Source organism: Culex pipiens, chromosome 1 (genome assembly GCF_016801865.2).
Source record: "Culex pipiens pallens isolate TS chromosome 1, TS_CPP_V2, whole genome shotgun sequence".
Classification (NCBI taxonomy): domain Eukaryota; kingdom Metazoa; phylum Arthropoda; class Insecta; order Diptera; family Culicidae; genus Culex; species Culex pipiens.
The window spans coordinates 10,208,641-10,221,192 of record NC_068937.1 but is presented as its reverse complement, the minus strand read 5'-3'; the positions used below and the strand labels follow the sequence as shown (position 1 = coordinate 10,221,192).

General features: G+C 32.3%; 1 protein-coding gene and 1 long non-coding RNA gene across 4 annotated transcripts in view; one reads left to right on the top strand and one right to left on the bottom strand.

Annotated features, from left to right (window-relative positions):
• Positions 1-12,552, bottom strand: part of LOC120413279 (telomerase-binding protein EST1A) — a 239,731-nt gene that overhangs the window by 28,436 nt on the left and 198,743 nt on the right. The gene's annotated exons all lie outside the window — the stretch shown is intronic.
• Positions 4,944-11,655, top strand: LOC120413271 (uncharacterized). Its single transcript, XR_005604925.2, has 2 exons — positions 4,944-5,331; positions 11,490-11,655. It is a non-coding gene; the product is annotated as an uncharacterized LOC120413271 (long non-coding RNA).

Genomic DNA, 12,552 nt, shown 5'->3' with positions numbered 1-12,552 from the left:
TGATCTCAATACCCCGCACTCTTGAAGTGTCCGCGTGGTTTATTAATGGCCTTCTACGGTTATTTTTAAGTCTTACAAAACACATAGGAGAATTTAATATTTACTTCTTGCTTTTATAAAAAAAATCCCTAAATAACAATTTAGTTTATATCTAGATTATTATTAGGGAAATTTGATTTTTTGGAGAAGTAACCATTCGGGTAAATGTTAATTCGGGAAAACGACAGTTCGGTAAAATGGCCATTCAGGTAAATGACATTCGGGGATATGGAATTTTCGGGAAAATGATTTTCGGGGAAGTGGCACTTTCGGGGAAATGATTTTTGGGAACATGGGATTCGGGAAAGTGGGATTCGGGGATAAGGGATAAAACCTTATTTTCATATATTCAAAATAACGGAAATGGGAAATCAACTAAATAAGGATATTTGACCGAAACACAAGTAAACTTCCTGTTTTGAAAGCTCGCAGCTTTTCGAAGGTTTCAATCTGGCAAAATTCGAGAGTTGACTGTACTGTATGCGATCCTCGCGCGGGGTCATCAATTGCACACACCGTTTCAGGAAACGTCGAGTTTAAGCTATTTGCAAAATTTAAAACGCGCAATGAGCTCTCAGTGATCGCTACAGTCCTAGCAAGCAGGAAGATCAATTACTAGCAAAACTACTGAAACATTAAAACAGCAACTTGCGGTATTCCGTCCAAAAACAGTTGGGTGCGCTGATGATCTGTTAAACTGAGGAAGAATAGGATGAAAAACAAGAAGACAAGAAAAAAAACAAACCACTAAAAATGTCGATAGATCTATTTGAACACGGATTGTTTACGGGTAGTCATGATGGCATGATTAGTACCACCTGCTTGGGGCTCATCTTCTTCTTCCTATTCTGTTTTTTTTTTGCTTAAAGGTCTGCGTTTATGCTTCTTCACCATCAGTCCATCATCATCGGCACCTTAAATTCATTTGAATGCACGTCGCCGTTTTTTCAAGTGGATGTCTTCTTTTTTTTTGCAAAACAACAACACAGAAAAAAAAAACACGCGCAAACGATATTAGAATCAGTGAGAAAATTAAACACCATCAGGAGAGCATCCATTTGGATGCAATTTGAATAGCAAAATATTTGCTGGGCGCTTTTTTTACCGTTTCAGGGTTTTGTGTCATTAGAAGCAGTTTGTGCTGTGGTTGGGTTTCTGATGGGTGCAATATTGTTTGTTTTTCGTATTTTTTGTGATTATAAACTGAAAAAAATATCACTACATCTTAGATGCTGTTTGTTTTTGTGTCAGTAAAAAATTGTAATTTAACAGAAAAAATAATAATTTTACAGGAAAAATATGTAAATTTACATATTTATATTGTAGATTTTAATTTTGACATAAATTGAGATTAAATTACATCAGAAATTACGTAATTTAACATTATCAAAATTTAGTAGTTAAAGTGAGCAACTTTTGAAACCGAAAAACATGGAAAATCGCCAGATTTGAATCAGAAAAATGTGTGATATTCCTCGTGTAATTTTACATGTTTTTGTGAGTAATTTTACTTTCATCATAGAAAATTAAATAATGTTACATCGCAAAAGAGATAATTTTAAACCTTCGAAAAAATATTTTTTTCAACTTGTTTTTTTTTCATAAAATTCTGTGTAATTGGAATTGCATTTAAAAGATGTAATTTTACACATTTCAAGATTTTATATCATCATTTATTTGAGAAATTTTTTCTACGATATTTTTATATTTTTGTTTTAATCCAAATTCTCAGAACTTAGAACTACTGCCAAGTACCAGAAAGAATGTTCACCAGTCTTTTCGAAGCATCTTCGTTTCAGGTGCTGTTGCCACAAGGACTGTGATGGTCAAGGCCCCCGAGCCAAGGTCGTCGCTGCCGAGGCAGAACTTTCAAGAGGATCTCGCGTCGATGAGTTCTTTTTCAGCACCATCAAGGGTTCTTAAAGGGGGGGAGTTCTCAATTACGACTTTGTTTTCGATATATTTTTTAAGCGTCGTTTCGAGCAACTACCGGGCTTTTGGCGCAGCTCGTCGAGAGCAGGAGAGTTTCGTGCTTTGATGGATGGTGTTTCGCAGATTGACGTTTCAATTTGTTTCTGGGAGCAATGTGCAGTTCTGGGCGCAAGAGAGAGAAAAAAAGCCATCAATTTTGATGTTGGCCGAGCGTGGGAAGATTCACGGCTGGCGGATTCTTCAAGAAGGTTTGGAGGATTTTGAGAGTCTGTTGAGATTTGTCCACTGCAAGTGTGCACAACAAGGCAAATATTGACTGGGTGTTGGGTAGAATGTGGATTTTTTGAATTTTGAAAACGATTTTTTTTGAGGAAGCATTTTTGTAGGACTAGCAAATTTTATTATTCTAGAAAAAAGTTCAGACCAAAATACTATTTTTTTAAGTAGAGTTAAACTGAGCTCAGTTGCTTTTATATTGTTGGATTAAATTTCATAGATCATTTCAATCAAATTTCAATAAGACATAATAACTAAAGATCTGGATCCTGAAACATCGAATGAAAATTTTTTTTTGTCTGCCAATTCCTTAAATTACCTCTGCAAGTTTGTAAATTTCCATCTTTCAGTGTGTAATTTTACATGTTCCATAAAAAAATTTGCTAAAATTACATCTTTATACAGTCAAAAAAAATCAGTTACATCTTGGAATGATGACAGATTTTCTGTCGAAAATTTCCTAAAATTACCTATACAAATGAGTAAATTTACATCTTTTTGTATGTAATTTAACATGTTCCATAAATTTTTTGCTAAAATTACATCTTTACAAAGTCAAAAAAATCAGTTACATCTTGGAATGATGTTTTGTCAAAAAAATCCTAAAATTACCTCTTTAAATGTGTAAATTTACATCTCTTTGTATGTAATTTTACATGTTCCATAAAAAATTAGGTAAAATTACCTTTCTACACAATAAAAAATCATGCATCTTGAAATTATGACAGTTTTTTTGTCGAAAAAATCCCTAAAAAAGCCCCTGCAAATGTGTAAATTTACATCTTTCTGTGTTTAATTTTACATGTTCCATAAAAATTTAGGGTAAAATTACGCCTCTACACAGTTAAAAAAAACAGTTATATTTTGGAATGATGACAGATTTTTTGTCAAAAAAAAAACCCTAAAATTACCTCTACAAATGTGTAAATTTACATCTTTTTGTATGTAATTTTGCATGTTCCATAAAAATTTGGGTAAAATTACATCTCTACACAATAAAAAAATAATCAGTTACATCTTGGATTGATAACAGTTCTTTTTTGTCAAAAAAAAAATCCTAAAATTGCCTCTGCGATTGTGTAAACTTCCATCTTTCAGTGAGTAATTTTACATGTTCCATAAAAATTTTGCTAAAATTACATCTTTACACAGTCAAAAAAAATTAGTTACATCTTGGAATGATGACAGCTTTTTGTCAAAAAAAAAAATCCTAAAATTACCTCTACAAATATGTAAATTTACATCTTTTTGTATGTAATTTTACATGTTCCATAAAAATTCAGGTAAATTACATTTCTACACAATAAAAAAATAATCATACAAGATAACAGTTTTTTTTGTCAAGAAAAATCCTAAAATTGCATCTGCAAATGTGTAAATTTACATCTTTCTGTGTATAATTTTACATGATCCATAAAAATTTAGGGTTAAATTACGCCTCTACACAGTTAAAAAAACAGTTTTATTTTGAAATGATGACTGAATTTTTGTCGAAAAATTCCTAAAATTACCTCTACAAATGTGTAAATTTACATCTTTTTGTATGTAATTTTACATGATCCATAAAAATTTAGGTAAAATTACATTTCTACACAATTGAAAAAATAATCAGTTTTTTTTATCAAAAAAAATCCTAAAATTGCCTCTACAAATGTGTAAGTGTATAATTTCACATGTTCCATAAAAAATAAGGTAAATTTCATCGATAATACGTAAAATTCAAAAGTAACATTTTTCAACCTTTCAAAACTAAACTGTATTTTAAAACTTCATATCACTGTAAGGAGTTATGATAGACATTCTGAAATTCTGGCAACCCTTCCAAAGAAACTCTCTTAGACCACCTTCACCCAGTGAAAAATCGTCGTCATCCCAAGACCGGCCATCATCCGTCGACGGTCCGTCGCCGTAATCGATCGGATCGGATGGAGGTCAAGGCCCCCGTGAGGAACACAGGAGAAAATCACCGGCCTCGGCCAGGAAAGACCCTTTGCCTTCCCCACTAACACCCCTGTCTAAAAGTGCTGACACACACACATACACGAGTCTCGGTCCGTCTGGACTTCCTTTCGCCTCTGGAGTGAGTCCAAACGAAACGAAATGGGATGAACCTTTGGCCGGGAGAAAAAGACAGGTCATTACCTGATGGGGAGTTGTGTGTTTTTTTTTCACCGTTCACCGATCTTATGCTAAAAACGCATATAAAATGTAGAAAATATAGCGCAAAAGCTCAACTCGCCAAGCCGATGCCAAGAAGAGTCCCGCGGGACTGATCTGTGCGCTCTTTATCATTATGCGGTCGTATCAATAAAAATAATTGCGTATTTCCTGTGACTTGGCTGAACGGTTGGAAATGTTGGAGATTTCTTCCAGCTCACTCGCCCGTTGAGGTCTCTCTGTTATCTTTTTTTTGTTGTTGTTTCGAAATGAAATGTGTTCTCTCGGGCGATGTTGTTGTTGGTGTTGTAAGTGAGTCCGTCAATGTTGTTTTGTGTATGATAAAAGGAATTTCAAATGAGTTATTTGAAACGAAATTTCTGAAAAAAAATCAAATTACTCGAAATCTCAAAAAATCGAATTCTTCAGAAAAAAACGACTTCGGTTTGATCAGTGTTGTCTTCCCTGCTTATCTTATCAGCTGAAAATTACGTGATTATTTTCACTATTTATTGACGTGATTGAACTAGATCATGCACAGCAAAAAAAATCATGGTAATATTACATCTAAGAAGGGGTACATCTATTATGTCACAAAAAATATGTAATTTTACCTCTGATAATGTGTAGTTTAGCACTTTTCTGCTGTAATGCCATTTTTCAGTTTAAATTGATGTAAAATTACATCATAAAAGAGGTAATACTCAACCTTTCAAATTTACACTATTTTTTACTGTGTAGCTTTAACTGGCAAAGAATCTAAACATGAAACAACTATTGCTGATGCAATGACGCTAATCCTTATCATCCAGTAGTATAAATAAAGAGAACAAATCACTTCGAGCCAGTTCCAGTCTTTTGGTAAATCTAGCCGGTTTGATTTGTACCCTGGGAGTCGATCCACAGTTTGAGAGCACCATGAAGTTGGTATGTAATCCCCTTATTTTCAATCATTTTAAAAATAGTGCTGTTGTAAAGTTATATACCGTAAACCGGGGTGACTTTGATAGGATTTTGATTTGTTTTTAGAATATTTTCTGACAGGTAAGGTTTTTCTCAAGATTATTATTTTTAAAACATGTACTTGGTTAGACCACACAAAGTCCATGCACTATTTCGGAAAAAAAGTTTTTTTCAATAATGTTTAGAAAAATAGTTACGTTAAAAATTCTTAGTTTTAATTCCGGGGTGACTTTGATAGTCATAGTTTTTCTTGTTAAAATCATATTTAAGATGTTCAAACTTTATTTGTACGCTAAATGTACCATCACTAGAGTAGCTGATATAGTTTTTAAGAAAAAAATCAATGTTTATATTTAGTTAATAAAGTGTATAAGCTTTTTAGCAAAATACATATACATTTTATGTAAAATTGTTAAAAAGTCGGAATTTTGCCTGAAATTTGTTAAAACTAGTTTTGTTTGTAAAATAATCGATTTATATTGCATTTTATACTGAATTCGAAGCACGAATCACAAGTTTTCACATTTTACATGAAATTTGTTCAACTGAAATTGCCTTTTAATTTGGAGATTTTTTTTAATTGTGTTTCAAAAACACATATTATTTATTATTTACAAACTTTTTAAACCTTCTCCTAGTGGAAAATTGTCCAAAGAATCCGAAAATGCATTCCGTTTTCAGATTAAAAATCATGTTCATTGAGAAAATCATGACACTTTGAGAAGTTTAAAATAATGACTTTCATCAACATTTTCTTAACTATAGTTAACTAACTTTTTAAACTTGTCAAAATTTTATGAAAAGTTATTCTTGAGGTGCTTTGAACACTTCTCTACCACAGTCAGTGTGTTTCTAGACCATTCCTTACGTATTTTAATTGTACTCTTCATTTTGCGAAAAAATCGCAAACCTATCAAAGTCACCCCGTTTTACGGTACTTGATTGAAATATTACACAAAAAAGGAGAAAACTAGGTAGGTGACGTTGAGGAATCTATTTTTATCACAAAATTTGCACTTTAAGAGGCTATTTCTCAGCTTACAGTAGTCCGATCAACAAATTAAAAAAAATGTGAGAAAACTTGTCAGCTTTTTTCCCTTCATAAAAAAATTAAGCTTTTTTTTCTCCGCGTTCTTTTTTTTTACTGCAAAGTCCTTATCATGTGGGTAAGATGCAGCAATAACCATGTGAAGTTCAATATTATTAACCGAAAACTACATTTTTTTTTCGCAATGTTGATTTTTTTAATTATTTTTTTAAGGAAATTCATTTTTGGAACAACTTATTATAAATGTGTAAAATAACCTTAGAAAATGTGTAGTAGAAACCACTTTCCTTAAAATGTAGAATTACATATCTTTAAAAAAATATTTAAAAGTACAAACTTATAATGTAATATTACATCAACAATGTTACCATCTTCCAAATTCACATTATTTTCTTGGAATTAAATTTATTCTGGCTCATGCAAACCTTTTGACATTTTCTGCTTTCTCTATTTTTGATTCGTTAAATTTATATTATTGCAGTAAATAATAAATAATTTACATCTGGAAGGAGTTACATTTTATAAAGGAATATTAACCCTATTCAAGGAGAAATATATTACCAAAATTTTTGTTGAAAACGTAAAGTTACATGAAAAAGTGGTAAATTTACACATACGTTTCTGCGAAATATTTATTTATTAAAGTCATTTACGAATGAAGCTGATCTCGGGCCGATATTTATTTGTTCAATTTATGACAGACTAGAATATGTCCTTTTCTTTTATGTAGAACAGTCAAATCAAATGAACAGTCAAATTAATGAAAAGTTTTCGATATAATCTTCCAAATCCCAAGTGAATTTTGAATTTACACATGATTCGATGTAAAATTTCATGCATCTTGATTACAATTAAAATAATTTATTAATTTATTATACCTTTTGATATTTATCATGTTATTTTTTTTCAGTGCATTTTTAGGCCGTTGCAAATATTTTTTGAAGTTTATGTCCCTCGACATGTAATTTTACATGTTCCATAAAAAATTAGTTAAAATTACATTTCTACGCAATAAAAAAATCATAAATCTTGGAATGATGACAGTTTTTTGACAAAAAAAATCCTAAAATTGCCTCCGCAAATGTGTAAATTTACATCTTTCTGTGTGTAATTTTACATGTTCCATAAAAATTTAGGGCAAAATTACGCCTCTACACAGTTAAAAAAAAACAGTTACATCTTGGAATGATGACAAATTTTTGTCAAAAAACCTAAAATTACCTCTACAAATGTGTAAATTTACATCTTTTTGTATGTAATTTTTTATGTTCCATAAAAATTAAGGTAAAATTACACCTCTACACAATAAAAAAATAATCAGTTACATCTTGGAATGATGGCAGTTTTTTTTTTGTCAAAAAAAATCCTAAAATTGCCTCTACAAATGTGTAAATTTTCATCTTTCAGTGTGTAATTTTACATGTTCCATAATTTTATTTGTTAAAATTACATCTTTACACAGTAAAAAAAATCAGTAACATCTTGGAATGATGACAGATTTTTTGTCAAAAAATTCCTAAAATTAGTTCTACAAATGTGTAAATTTACATCTTTTGTGTGTAATTTTACATGTTCCATAAAAATTAGGTAAAATTACATTTCTACACAATAAAAAAAATCATACATCTTGGAATGATGACAGTTTTTTTTTGTCAAAAAAAAACCCTAAAATTGCCTCTGCAAATGTGTAAATTTACATCATGCTGTGTTTAATTTAACATGTTCCATAAAAATTTAGGGTCAAATTACGCTGCTAAACAGTTAAAAAAACAGTTATGATTTGGAATGATGACAGATTTTTTATCAAAAAAAAAACAATTACCTCTGGGTAATTCTCCGCCAACTCACACAGCAGTTGCCCCGACCCCTCTTCGATTTGCGTGAAACTTTGTCCTAAGGGGTAACTTTTGTCCCTGATCACGAATCCGAGGTCCGTTTTTTGATATCTCGTGACGGAGGGGCGGTACGACCCCTTCCATTTTTGAACATGCGAAAAAAGAGGTGTTTTTCAATAATTTGCAGCCTGAAACGGTGATGAGATAGAAATTTGGTGTCAAAGGGACTTTTATGTAAAATTAGACGCCCGATTTGATGGCGTACTCAGAATTCCGAAAAAACGTATTTTTCATCGAAAAAAACACTAAAAAAGTTTAAAAAATTCTCCCATTTTTCGTTACTCGACTGTAAAAAATTTTGGAACATGTCATTTTATGGGAAATTTAATGTACTTTTCGAATCTACATTGTCCCAGAAGGGTCATTTTTTCATTTAGAACAAAATTTTTCATTTTAAAATTTCGTGTTTTTTCTAACTTTGCAGGGTTATTTTTTAGAGTGTAACAATGTTCTACAAAGTTGTAGAGCAGACAATTACAAAAATTTTGATATATAGACATAAGGGGTTTGCTTATAAACATCACGAGTTATCGCGATTTTACGAAAAAAAGTTTTGAAAATGTTGGTCGTCATCGATCATGGCCGTTCATGGTCACCCGCGACAGACACGGACGACGAAACAAAGAGAAACGCAAAAAGTAACTTTTTCAAAACTTTTTTTCGTAAAATCGCGATAACTCGTGATGTTTATAAGCAAACCCCTTATGTCTATATATCAAAATTTTTGTAATTGTCTGCTCTACAACTTTGTAGAACATTGTTACACTCTAAAAAATAACCCTGCAAAGTTAGAAAAAACACGAAATTTTAAAATGAAAAATTTTGTTCTAAATGAAAAAATGACCCTTCTGGGACAATGTAGATTCGAAAAGTACATTAAATTTCCCATAAAATGACATGTTCCAAAATTTTTTACAGTCGAGTAACGGAAAATGGGAGAATTTTTTAAACTTTTTTAGTGTTTTTTTCGATGAAAAATACGTTTTTTCGGAATTCTGAGTACGCCATCAAATCGGGCGTCTAATTTTACATAAAAGTCCCTTTGACACCAAATTTCTATCTCATCACCGTTTCAGGCTGCAAATTATTGAAAAACACCTCTTTTTTCGCATGTTCAAAAATGGAAGGGGTCGTACCGCCCCTCCGTCACGAGATATCAAAAAACGGACCTCGGATTCGTGATCAGGGACAAAAGTTACCCCTTAGGACAAAGTTTCACGCAAATCGAAGAGGGGTCGGGGCAACTTTTCCCGATTTCGTGTGAGTTGGTAGAGAATTACCCCTCTACAAATGTGTAAATTTACATCTTTTTGTATGTTATTTTACATGTACAAAATATTGACGAAAATTTTATTTTTTGCGAAAAATAAAATTTTTGCGGTGCATTGGAATTTTATAAAAATTTAAAACATTTTTAAACAAGCCCAAACAAGCTGAATATGATTATCAATGCACAGAAATGCATTTTGGATTGTTGGGATTTTTTTGCCCCCTGATTTTTCAGACCAATTTTGAAGCCGACATAAACATTGAAAAATATTTGAAACGGACTTTTTGTAAAAAGCTTAAATTAAATTTTTCTTCGTGAAACAATTTTTCTAACTACAGCTACTTAAAATTCTAAGGAAACTTGGATGGAAATTTAATTATGCAAAATTACTTCTTCAAGCATAAGGAATGCATGAACAAATTTCAACCTAAATAAAAACTTATAAATAATAATCAAATTACTCTTTGTAAAATTTTGAAACTTGGTTTAAAAAAGTTCACACATTTACTGTAACGCTTGATTTATTATTTTTGTATAATTTTATCAGAACATTTAAGGAAAGTTATTTTTTTTGGAAGGATACATAAGAGAAAAAAAACCTACAAAACTATTACATCAGCATCTTTTACCTCTGAAATAAAGTAAATTTACCACATTTCCATTGTAAGGTTACACAGTAACAAAAGTTAAATTTTGGAAGGTTTAAAACTTTGTTGGTAGAATATGAGTAATTTTACCGAAAATAATGTGTAAAAATGAGTAAATTTAACCACTTTCTGATGTAAAATTACATATTTTTTACACAAAATCTTTCACCATGGTTAGATGCAGTATTTTTTTATGCTAATGTTCAGTTTGATCAAGTGTTCATTCTTTTTGTCAAGGTTGCCAGATGACATTTTTTGAATCAAAATATAACTTTAAGATTTTTTTTCAACGAACAAATAGTACCAAATTCACAATTCAGGAATTAATATTTTAACACAGGGTTAAAAGTAACCAGAATATTATACACTATAAATAAACTGCAGTTTTGAGGCAGTGTTCCCAGCAGAACTGAATATCTTTCTGCTACTACTTATTGGATTAGAAGTAATGTCAGAATGTAATTATAGTTTTTTTTCTTAAATTAAAGTAAATTCAGATAATTTAACCTCAAATTATTTGATATTTTCCACTCAAGTATCAATAGTTCATGGGGCAGGGTTGCCAGTTCTACGGATCTGCTTTTGGAATACTATTTCGATGATTTGTAGTGGGGTGATACCGGAAGTAATTTTGATTTGAACTTACAGTTTCCTACAGTGTTAAAAATGTTTAATACTACTCAAGTATCTACGTATCATGACAGTGTTGGCAGTTCCTCGGAAGTTATGCCTTATAAAAAATACCAAAAAATAAATTGGTTTTAAACGAAAAAAAAAATGATACTAAATTCGACAGAAAACGTTTGTTCGAACGCAATGTTGAGACTAGTTTCAAACACTGACAAAAAATTAAGTACTTGGCAGCATAGTATGACTAGATCGTCAGATTTTAAGAATAAATCTTTTTTTTTTTTGCTTGGTTAAGCTACAATGTAGATAAATATGATTTCGAAAATCATTTTCTTTGAAATTTACCAAAGAAATTCACATCGTTAAAAAAAAAAAAAGAGAAATAATTGTCTTTATTTTGTAACAGTGTTGTCAGATCTCCTGATTTCTTTTTTTTTTAATTTTTTTTTTAATTTATTTAAGTCTGTTAAATATAAATGAAAAATGCGCAGAAGGGCGATTCCAAAGGTAATTTCAATCAAACATTTGTGACATGAATATGTGAATGTGAATAATGAAATAAGTTTTCCTGCAACACTTCTCGTAAAAACTGGAGTAATATTTTTTTCACTTATTTTATCATCTTTTTCTAGACTGCACTGTTCTTGATGATGCTGATCTTCATCCTCGGCTTCGTACAGGCGCTTGCCCAAGACTCGAACTCGGACTCGAACTCGGGCGAAGTTTGATGATCATCATATATGATATACCAGTTGTGCAATGTTTTTCAATAAATGAGACATTTGAGTAAAAATCACATATTTTCATGTAATTTTTCAATGAGAATTTAAAAAAAATCAAATTCCAATCCGCCAAAAATTCCCACAAACAGAAACAGACATTCCAGCCGAGGACCAGCCAAAACGACCTCGCCTCGGGGTCACCGATCATCAGTCATCCTTGCCAGAGACGACCTTCCAGCTCCTCCCCGGACACTTCCTACGAAATCCTAGCTGAACAATTGACTTTTGCCAAAACAACAACAAAGCCAATCAAATGCTGCAGCAATAACAGTAGAAAACGGACAACCTCTGACCTCTTCGCGCAAGAAGAATCTTCAACAAGCGCTACGCGATGATGTGCTGGACCACCCTAAGGCTAGCTAGTTGAAGAATTTCGCGAAAAGGGGCGGTTCGGGGTTCGCGGGAAGATTCACCTCGTTGATCAACCCTCAGTGTGCCACAGGGTGATCATGTGGTTGTGAACTTGCAGAAATTGGCGAAGACCTGATCGATCGATCGAGCATTTTAGGATGTTTAGATTAGGGAATTGGGTCTGTACAACTCTAGGGAACCTCCAGGATCTGCAATGAACTTGTAGTAGGGTTCCGGAAACATGTTAAGGTCCTGATCATGAAGATCTGGAAGATCACCAGAACGTAACAATTTAAGTTACGCGATCATATTTCATAAGGTCATTTTCAAGGTCTTGAAGGTCAACTAAGACTATAAAGCTCAGACCTGGAAGATCTGGACAATCTTCAAATGACTTCCAAGGTTGAAGATCTCCCCGCCTGACCTTCCCGCGCGTGGGCAATCGAGGGTCATCCCGCGCACATATCCCTTCTTCTTCGGCAGCAGCTCATCCCGTCATGTGGAGTGGACACACGAGAGCTCGCGGGGATCATCCCGTTTCTTCCGCGGAGGGATCGATCGC